This window comes from Oncorhynchus kisutch, linkage group LG11 (genome assembly GCF_002021735.2).
Source record: "Oncorhynchus kisutch isolate 150728-3 linkage group LG11, Okis_V2, whole genome shotgun sequence".
Lineage (NCBI taxonomy): Eukaryota > Metazoa > Chordata > Actinopteri > Salmoniformes > Salmonidae > Oncorhynchus > Oncorhynchus kisutch.
In genome coordinates, this window is record NC_034184.2 from 13,608,415 (window position 1) to 13,619,136 (window position 10,722).

The 10,722-nt window shown below is 40.2% G+C and overlaps 1 protein-coding gene across 1 annotated transcript in view; it reads left to right on the top strand.

Annotated features, from left to right (window-relative positions):
* LOC109899982 (desumoylating isopeptidase 1) overlaps positions 1-5,059 on the top strand; it is a 16,417-nt gene extending 11,358 nt beyond the window's left edge. Inside the window, exon 7 of the mRNA XM_020495672.2 lies at positions 5,025-5,059. The gene's annotated coding sequence lies outside the window, so the exon portion shown is untranslated. The remainder of the gene's footprint in view (positions 1-5,024) is intronic.
* Positions 5,060-10,722: the final 5,663 nt, after the last annotated feature.

The following is a 10,722-nucleotide window of genomic DNA, read 5'->3' on the forward strand; positions in this document are numbered from 1 at the left end:
CAAGGCTGTCTTTTAAAAAAATTAAAAAATGTTTTTGGAGGGGTGGGTCAGCTTAATATTGCGGAAAGATTGTTGCTTCCATCAATGTGATAATCTGCATAATTTCCAATCCCCCATATATTTTTTGGGTAAATATATATATATCCATACATGCATGCATACATATACATACCTAATATAGACATTTTTAAAGAATATACCTTTTATTATTCCCCACAAACCCTACCACCCCTCCCCCAATTGGAGTAAACAAATTCGGCTTTTACCTTCAATTTATACATCTTATACACATTTTACAGACAGTCTATTTTACAATAGTTTGTTTTTTTCTTCCTCTATTTCTGATGTCCATCCAGTTTGATTTCTATGTGTAACTGCTATTTCACAAAAGTTCTGAACCTATATACATTTTACAGACCTGTGTGTTTTACATTACCTTGTTATTAGTCCCACCCTTCAGCTCCATTCAACCCCTCCCATCATCATTCATTTTGGATTTCTATTTGCCATATATTTTTCAACTGTGCTGTGATGCTTGGGGCGGCAGGTTAGCCTAGTGGTTAACCGGAAGGTTGCAAGTTCAAACCCCCGAGCTGATAAAGTACAAATCTGTCGTTCTGCCCCTGAACAGGCAGTTAACTGTTCCTAGGCTGTCATTGAAAATAAGAAATTGTTCTTAACTGACTTGCCTAGTTAAATAAAGCTTAAAAAAAAAAAAAATGCTTCACAAAATAATTTAACCTTTCTATTCTCATAGCTTCTACAGATTGTAAATTAAAACATTTTTTTTTGCTAAAGTAATTATTATATTATTGATTGATTGATTTCCAATCACCCAGTAATGCTATCTGCAGCATTAGTTCTAGGCAAATGTTGCAATTCTTCAGCCATTCCTGGACCTGTGACCAAAAACTAGCTACATATGGACAATACCAAAAATAAATATCTAATGACTCTGCCTCCTCACAGCAGAATCTGCAGAGCTGGGAAGATTGTATCCCCCATATATATAACATTCTATTAGTTGCAAGAATTGTGTGTAGTAATTTAAATTGAAAAATTCTTAGTTTCGGTGTTGTTTTGCATTTCAATTCATAAACCATGTGCCATGGAATGGGTACATCGATAATCTCTTCCCAACTATTTTGCAATTTATATGGCACAGCTGTCCGTTTTTCGGTCCTCAAATGAAGTTGGTATGTTTTTATTTATCACACTTTTCTTTAACCATTTGTGTTCTTTAATACAGTGCTGACATACAAGTTCCTTACTTTTTTCCCCTTCTACTTCCCTCTTCCATTTTTGTGGTAATGCTGCAATTAATTGGTTGTAATTTTGAGTAGAGCAGACATTTCCATATGTCTGTGTTCGCTGCATGTGTGACAACTCCACCAGTCCTATTTATGTTATCATTCACTAAAATTATACTTCTTTTTTTTAAATTTCTTCGAAAAATAGTTTTTTTTTAATCAATTAATATATTTGAATTTAACCACTTTTTTGTATTATTTGTTCTGTCTTTTCAGGTGGATTAAACTGAAACTTTTGTATGACTGATGCCTTTAGTGAGAGGTCTAATGCTTTAATATTTAATCATTTCTGCCATCCAAATTCATATTTGTTATATAGATAGGCCCTTTTCCAAATAAACTTTAATATTTTTTGTTTGTTCATATAATTTAAAAAGCAGGTCAACTAGGTGTAGGCAAAACCATAAGCAAATAGGTCAACTGTGATATTACTAAAGAGTTAATCAGGGTGATTTTTCCACAAATAGGCAGGTATTTTCCTTTCCATGGTAGCAAGATCTTATCTATTTTTGCTAACTTTCTATAAAAATGTATTGGAGTGAGATCATTTCTTTCTTTTGGGATTTGTATACCGAGTATGTCCACATCTCCGTCAGGCCATTTAATTGGTAAACTACATGGTAATGTAAAATGTGCATTTTTTTGTGATCCAATACGTAATAAGGTACATTTATCATAATTTGGTTTTTAATCCAGAGAGAATAGCAAAAGTATCTAGATCCTCTATGAGGCCGTGGAGAGACTCTAGTTGTGGTTTTAAAAGAACATTAATCATCACGGTAAAATGACACCTTAGTTTTTAAGACACGGATTTCTAATCCCTTAATATTATTGTTTGATCTAATCTTAGCAGCTAACATTTCGATGGCAATAATAAATACATTTGCCGATAGTGGACAAAGGCTGTCTTTGCAAGGTAAATATTTGAATGAATTCCCTAATGTCATTATGGTCATATATTGGTATAGCTATTGTATTATCAAGGCTAATGTATTCAGTAATTCACATTGGTGTTAAGTCAATGTTGTGATATCCCCCCCCAAAATCCATCCTTACTCTCTCCACTATTGTGATATAAATGATCCTGTTTATATTTTACGGAACTCTTGCCACTGCTTGATAAAGAACCTTTCTCTATAAGTATTGTTGTCTGTGTCTTGTGTTAACTCGACGATCTTAATTAAGAAAGATCGAAAAGGACGGTGTTCCACAGTGCAGTGTGTTACCAGCCTGTCTATGGCTATTCTAGTACTGGTAGTTTACTGAACTAATATTTAAGTTATCCCATCACCCAAATAGCCAGTGATCAGTGGGAGAGCATTCTACATACCTTATGTGATGGTGTAAAATACTGTACTACTGGAAAATACAAGTGCTTTTGATGATAATTCCCAGAATGTCCACATGGGGGGGATGGTGGTTTTCTAGTTTCAGATTTTTTTAAATTGTCGACAGTATAGCTACAGAGGAAACGCACCATGTTGCAATTGTTTATTTTTTTTACCAAGTTATACAAATAACACCTATGAAAGTCTCTTTGAGAGAGACATTTAAGTCTTACAATAGCTCCATTGTATTTCACCTTCATCTGAAGTCAGTGACATCAAAAAAATCTTCATATACAGTAAGTAGAGGTACAAATAAGTAGTTTATCTTTGATATACATGTTTTTTGGGTCCAATATATCCTTGATAATTACGTTTTTATTCAGCATAATATCATACATGTATCACACTTCAGTTAGATAATTATATATTTGGTCATAGTATCTTTAAACATTTTAATACTGCACTCTATAATTTTGCCTCAAGTCGGTACATTCATATTTTGCATTGGTCTAGTTGCAATTTGTCTCAAACTAGGCTGTATATTCAGTCTTCAGCTGGTGACAGCTGTGTTACTGGTCTGCAGTGAGAGACAGCCTGAGCTGTGGATCTACAACTGAGCCGAAGATAACCTTCGTCAGACAACATTAACACATCAGGGATTTCCGAAGGGGAACTGTAGAATCTGAATGTCAGATCAAAGTTTATTGGTCACGTACGCAGATGTTATCGCAGGTACAGAGAAATGGTTGTTTCTAGCTCCAAGTGTAGAGTAATGCCTAGCTATACAAAAACATTAGATCACTTAGAAATGTCCTTGTTTTTGAAAGAAAACAAAAACAAATTGTCCACTTAAAATAACATCAAATTGATCACAAGTACAGTGTAGACATTGTTAATGTTGGAAATGACTTTTGTAGCTGGAAACGGCAGATAAAAAATAAAATAAAATGTTTTAATGGAATATCTATACAGAGTCCCATTATCAGCAACCATCACTCCTGTGTTCCAATGGCACGTTGTGTTAGCTAATCCAAGTTGATCCTTTTAAAAGGCTAATTGATCATTATAAAAACCTTTTGCAATTATGTTTAGCACAGCTAAAACTGTGGGTTCGATTACAGGCTCAAAATGGCCAGAAACAAATAACTTTCTTCTGAAACTCGTCAGTCTATAACGCTGTGTACTACTCCCTTCACAGAACAGTGCAAACTGGCTCTAACCAGAATAGAAGGAGGAGTAGGAGGCCCCAGTGCTGAGCAAGAGGACAACTACATTAGAGTGTCTAGTTTGAGAAACAGATGCCTCACAAGTCCTCAACTGGCAGCTTAATTAAATAGTCCCTGCAAAACGTCTCAACGTCAACAGTGAAGAGGTGACTCCGGGATGTTTTCCTCCTTGTAGAGTTGCAAAGAAAAAGCCATATCTCTGTCCAGTGTCTGTGTTATTTTGCCCATCTTAATCTTTTTATTTTTATTGGCCAGTCTGAAAAATTGCTTTTTCTTTACAACTCTGCCTAGAAGGCCAGCATCCTGGAGTCACCACTTCACTGTTGACGTTGAGACTGGTGTTTTGTGGGTACTTACATGGCTTTCAATGGCCTTCATTCTGTGTAAAAACTCCAGCTGATTTGGTCACACCATAGTAGACTCTGCAATTCAATAAACTCTATCAATAAAATATACTATTTCACAGATCATAAAGCTCTTATCCAAAAAAAAAAGTCAACTCCACATAATACACTACATTTTATACAGTGAAAACATGATTTTCTGATTTCTTCTCCCTATAATTTGGCATGATCGGTAAGTAATGTGTATTGCCCATCAAATAAAATGTTGCTTACAAGAATAGATAATTGTGTCATACGTTTATCCCAACAGAACATAAAACACAAGTATAACCTGTAAGTACAAGGAGATATCATCATCGGGTTGGAAAAAATGCATGGTGTCACACTGGAAAAGATTGAAAGCACTTCATTCAGTGCTTAAAACATTGACTTAAGTACTGAAATATTAAGAACTATTTATATTGCTTCAACATTTTTCGTCCCTCTTTATTACCTGCTGCTTGCTCTGTTTTTGCCCTGTTGTGTGATGTTGCATATGTCATTGTTGTGGTGGTGTATCTTACATTTAGTTTTGAGGCTGTAATGTTACAGGATTGGTGTTTCATCAGATCTGTTTGGTTCTCACTTGAGAAGGGGAAGCAGTCAATGCAAAACCTAGCTGAAAATGGGTCTGTTTTCTGTTCTTGTAATCAAAACATTTGCTTTAGTAGCTGCTACGGGCGCGGGAGTCATTTACACACTGTGGCTATATGTGAATTCTCTGTGTGAATTTAAGTATGCTCTCTCTAATTCTCTCTTTCTTTCTCTCTCTTGGAGGACCTGAGCCCTAGAACCATGCCTCAGGACTACCTGGCCTGATGACTCCTTGCTGTCCCTAGTCCACCTGGCCGTGCTGCTGCTCCAGTTTCAACTGTTCTGCCTGCGGCTATGGAACCCTGACCTGTTCACCGGATGTGCTACCTGTCCCAGACCTGCTGTTTTCAACTCTCTAGAGACAGCAGGAGCGGTAGAGATACTCTTAATGATCGGCTATGAAAAGCCAAATTACATTTACTCCTGAGGTGCTGACTTGCCGCATACTCGACAACTACTGTGATTATTATTATTTGACCATGCTGGTCATTTATGAACATTTGAACATCTTGGCCTGTTATAATCTCCACCCGGCATAGCCAGAAGAGGACTGGCCACCCCTCATAGCCTGGTTCCTCTCTTGCCTTTCTAGGGAGTTTTTCCTAGCCACCGTGCTTCTTCACATGCATTGCTTGCTGTTTGGTGTTTTAGTCTGGGTTTCTGTACAGCATTTTGAGATATCAGCTGATGTAAGAAGGGCTTTATAAATACATTTGATTTGATTGTCTAGTAGTGTCAGTCATGCTCATGGGGAAGCTGTGAGAGTACATTTGTCATTGTCCTCAGCCCATTGCCCTGACACACACACACTGAAGACTGCATTCTGGGGCTGTGGGGTGATAGTGCTTGGACTGGGAAACAGCTTGGAGGAGCCATTGTCAGAGCAGGGGGTCAAAAGACTACCAGTTACACTGTCTGGAGAGAACATGAGCAAGTGATGGGGACAGGGGGTGTGAATGAGGGACGAATGGAGGGGGGGAGGGAATGAGTGAGGGAGGGAATGAGGGATTGATGGAGGTTGTGAATGAGGGAGGGGGAGGACATGAGGGAGTGAATGAGGGACGGGAATCATGACATGCTCTGAAAAGCTGGTTATGGCACACATCAACTCCATCATCCCAGACACCATAAACCCAAATACCGGCCCAACAGATGCATAGACAATGTAATCTCAATTGCACTCTACACTGCCCTCACTCACCTAGATAAGAGGAATACCTATGTGAGAATTCTGTTCATTGACTACAGCTCAGCGTTCAACACCATGGTGCCCTCCAAGCTCGTCACCAAGCTTAGGACCCTGGGACTGAATACCTCCCTCTGTAACTGGATCCTGGACTTCCTGACGGGCCGCCTCCAGCTGGTGAGGGTAGGCAACATCACCTCCGCCACACTGGCCCTCAAAATGGTGGCTCCTCAGGAATCTGTGCTTAGTCCCCTCCTGTACACACTGTTCAACCGCGATTGTGTGGCTACGCACAACTCCAACACCACCATCATGTTTGCTGACGTCACAACGGTGGTAGGCCTGATCAACGCTGACGATGAGACTGCCTACAGGGGGATGTCAGTGACCTGGCAGTGTGGTGCTGGGACAACAACCTCTCCCTCAACGTCAGTAGCGAGTCGAGAGCTCCAAGTTCCTCGATGTCCTTAAAATGGTCCAAACACACGCACACAGTTGTGAAGAAGGCACGACAGCATCTCTTCCACCCCAGGTTGGAATGATTTGGCATTGGCCTTCAAATCATCAAAAAGTTACTGCTACAGCTGCAACATTGAAAGCATCTTGACTGGCTACATCTCTGCTTGTTATGGCAACTGCACCGCCCTCGAACGCTTGGCGCTACAGAGGGTGGCACGGACAGCCAAGTACATCACTGGGCCTGAGCCCCCGGGACCTCTATATTAGGCGGTGTGAAAGGAAGGCCTGGAAAATTGTTAGACTGTTCTGAAGTGGCCAGCAATGAGTCCATCTAAATCCCATTGAAAACCTGTGGAGGGATCTGGAAACAGCAATCTGGGAGAACTGGAGCTGTTTACACCAGAGGAGTGGGCCAAACTGCCTGTACAGAGATGCAGGAAGCTCACCAATGGCTATAGGAAGCACTTGATTGTAGTTATTTTGACCAAAGGCTGTGCTTCCAAATATTAAGTCTTGGGTGTCAATCATTTTGTCAGTTACATTTCTGTTTAGTTTCTGATTTCAAATGGATATATTAAGTTCTGAATCAAAAACAAAAGGTTATGTAATATTAATAGTGAATTAAAGAATATTGTAGAGACCAAATACTTTGGTCAATTTCAACTTCTTTTTTGGGAAAATTTTACTTGAAAAAAGTGCAAGGCTGTCAATATTTTTGTCCACGACTGTACATACAGTGCCTTGCGAAAGTATTCAAAAGTATTTTGCTTTATGTTTTGGATCATTGTCTTGTTGGAAGACAAATCTCCGTCCCAGTCTCAGGTCTTTTGCAGACTCCATCAGGTTTTCTTCCAGAATGGTCCTGTATTTGGCTCCATCCATCTTCCCATCAATTTTAACCATCTTCCCTCTCCCTGCTGAAGAAAAGCAGGCCCAAACCATGATGCTGCCACCACCATGTTTGACAGTGAGGATGGTGTATTCAGGGTGATGAGCTGTGTTGCTTTTACGCCAAACATAACGTTTTGCATTGTTGCCAAAAAGTTCAATTTTGGTTTCATCTGACCAGAGCACCTTCTTCCACATGTTTGGTGTGTTTCCCAGGTGGCTTGTGGCAAACTTTAAACTACACGTTTTATGGATATCTTTAAGAAATGGCTTTCTTCTTGCCACTCTTCCATAAAGGCCAGATTTGTGCAATATACGACTGATTGTTGTCCTATGGACAGAGTCTCCCACCTCAGCTGTAGATCTCTGCAGTTCATCCAGAGTGATCATGGGCCTCTTGGCTGCATCTCTGATCAGTCTTCTCCTTGTATGAGCTGAGAGTTTAGAGGGACGGCCAGGTCTTTTGTAGTGGTCTGATACTCCTTCCATTTCAATATTATCGCTTGCACAGTGCTCCTTGGGATGTTTAAAGCTTGGGAAATCTTTTTGTATCCAAATCCGGCTTTAAACTTCTTCACAACAGTATCTCGGACCTGCCTGGTGTGTTCCTTGTTCTTCATGATGCTCTCTGCGCTTTTAACGGACCTCTGAGACTATCACAGTGCAGGTGCATTTATACGGAGACTTGATTACACACAGGTGGATTGTATTTATCATCATTAGTCATTTAGGTCAACATTGGATCATTCAGAGATCCTCACTGAACTTCTGGAGAGAGTTTGCTGCACTGAAAGTAAAGGGGCTGAATAATTTTGCACGCCCAATTTTTCTGTTTTTGATTTGTTAAAAAAGTTTGAAATATCCAATAAATGTCGTTCCACTTCATGATTGTGTCCCACTTGTTGTTGATTCTTCACAAAAAAATACAGTTTTATATCTTTATGTTTGAAGCCTGAAATGTGGCAAAAGGTTGCAAAGTTCAAGGGGGCCGAATACTTTCGCAAGGCACTGTATCTAGCTCTATCACTCCACTATCCCTGCACATTGTAAATATGGTATACTGACCCTGGAATATACTGACCCTGGAACTGACACTATATAGCTACTGACCCTGGAACGGACCCTATTTATAGCTACTGACCCTGGAAGTGATCCAGTATATAGCTACTGACCCTGTATATAACTACTGACCCTTGAACTGACACTATATAGCTACTGATCCTGGAGCGGACACTATTTATAGCTACTGACCCTGGAAGTGATCCAGTATATAGCTACTGACCCTGGAACTTACACTATTTATAGCTACTGACCCTGGAACTGACATTATTTATAGCTACTGACCCTGGAACTGACACTATTTATAGCTACTGACCCTGGAAGTAATCCAGTATATAGCTACCGACCCTGTATATAGCTACTGACCCTGGACCTGACCCTGTATATAGCTACTGACCCTGGAACTGACACTATTTATAGCTACTGACCCTGGAAGTGATCCAGTTTATAGCTACTGACCCTGTATATAACTACTGACCCTTGAACGGACACTATATAGCTACTGACCCTGGAACGGACACTATTTATAGCTACTGACCCTGGAACGGACACTATTTATAGCTACTGACCCTGGAACTGACACTATTTAGACGGCCTACAGGGAGAAGGTGAGGGCCCTCGGAGTGTGGTGTCAGGAAAATAACCTCACACTCAACGTCAACAAAACTAAGGAGATGATTGTGGACTTCAGGAAACAGCAGAGGGAACACCCCCCTATCCACATCGATGGAACAGTAGTGGAGAGGGTAGCAAGTTTTAAGTTCCTCGGCATACACATCACAGACAAACTGAATTGGTCCACTCACACAGACAGCATCGTGAAGAAGGCGCAGCAGCACCTCTTCAACCTCAGGAGGCTGAAGAAATTCGGCTTGTCACCAAAAGCACTCACAAACTTCTACAGATGCACAATCGAGAGCATCCTGGCGGGCTGTATCACCACCTGGTACGGCAACTGCTCCGCCCACAACTGTAAGGCTCTCCACTTTAATAATGGGAATTGATGGGAAATTATGTAAATATATCACTAGCCACTTTAAACAATGCTACCTTATATAATGTTACTTACCCTACATTATTCATCTCATATGCATACGTATATACTGTACTCTATATCATCGACTGCATCCTTATGTAATACATGTATCACTAGCCACTTTAACTATGCCACGCTGTTTTGCAAGGAGGAATGGGAAAAAATTTCAGTCTCTCGATGTGCAAAACTGATAGAGACATACCCCAAGCGACTTACAGCTGTAATCACAGCAAAAGGTGGCGCTACAAAGTATTAACTTAAGGGGGCTGAATAATTTTGCACGCCCAATTTTTCAGTTTTTGATTTGTTAAAAAAGTTTGAAATATCCAATAAATGTCGTTCCACTTCATGATTGTGTCCCACTTGTTGTTGATTCTTCACAAAATAATACAGTTTTATATCTTTATGTTTGAAGCCTGAAATGTGGCAAAAGGTTGCAAAGTTCAAGGGGGCCGAATACTTTCGCAAGGCACTGTAGCTACTGACCCTGGACCTGACACTATTTATAGCTACTGACCCTGGACCTGACCCTGTATATAGCTACTGACCCTGGACCTGACCCTGTATATAGCTACTGACCCTGTATATAGCTACTGATCCTGGACCTGACCTTGTATATAGCTACTGACCTTGGACCTGACCCTGTATATAGCTACTGACCCTGGAATTGACCCTGTATAAAGCTACTGATCCTGGACCTGACCCTGTGTATAGCTACTGACCCTGGAACTGACCCTGTATATAGCTACTGACCCTGGAACTGACCCTATATATAGCTACTGACCCTGGAACTGACCCTATATATAGCTTACATAGTTTCTTGTGTTCTTATTTTTGTTATACTTTACTTTACTTAAAAAATAATAATACTACTCATATTGATTACTACACAGTTGGAAAAAACCCTGCAAGAAAGGCATTTCACTGTACTTGTACATGTGACAATATAAACTTGATTAGAAAAGGGTAGAGGAGGAGAAGATGAGGAGGTAGAGAAGATGAGGAGGGGTTGAGGAGGAATAGAGAGGAGCTGAGGAGGTGGAATAAAGAAGATGAGGAGAAATAGAGAGAAGATGAGGAGGATTAGAGAGAAGATGAGAAGGTGGAGAGAAGGAAAAGAGAAGATCAGGAGGTGGAGATGAGGAATATAATATAGAGAAGATGAGGTGGAGAGGAGGAGTAGAGAGAAGATATGGCGGTGGAGAGGATAAATAAAGAGAAGGTGAGGAGGAATAGAGATGATGAGGTGGAGA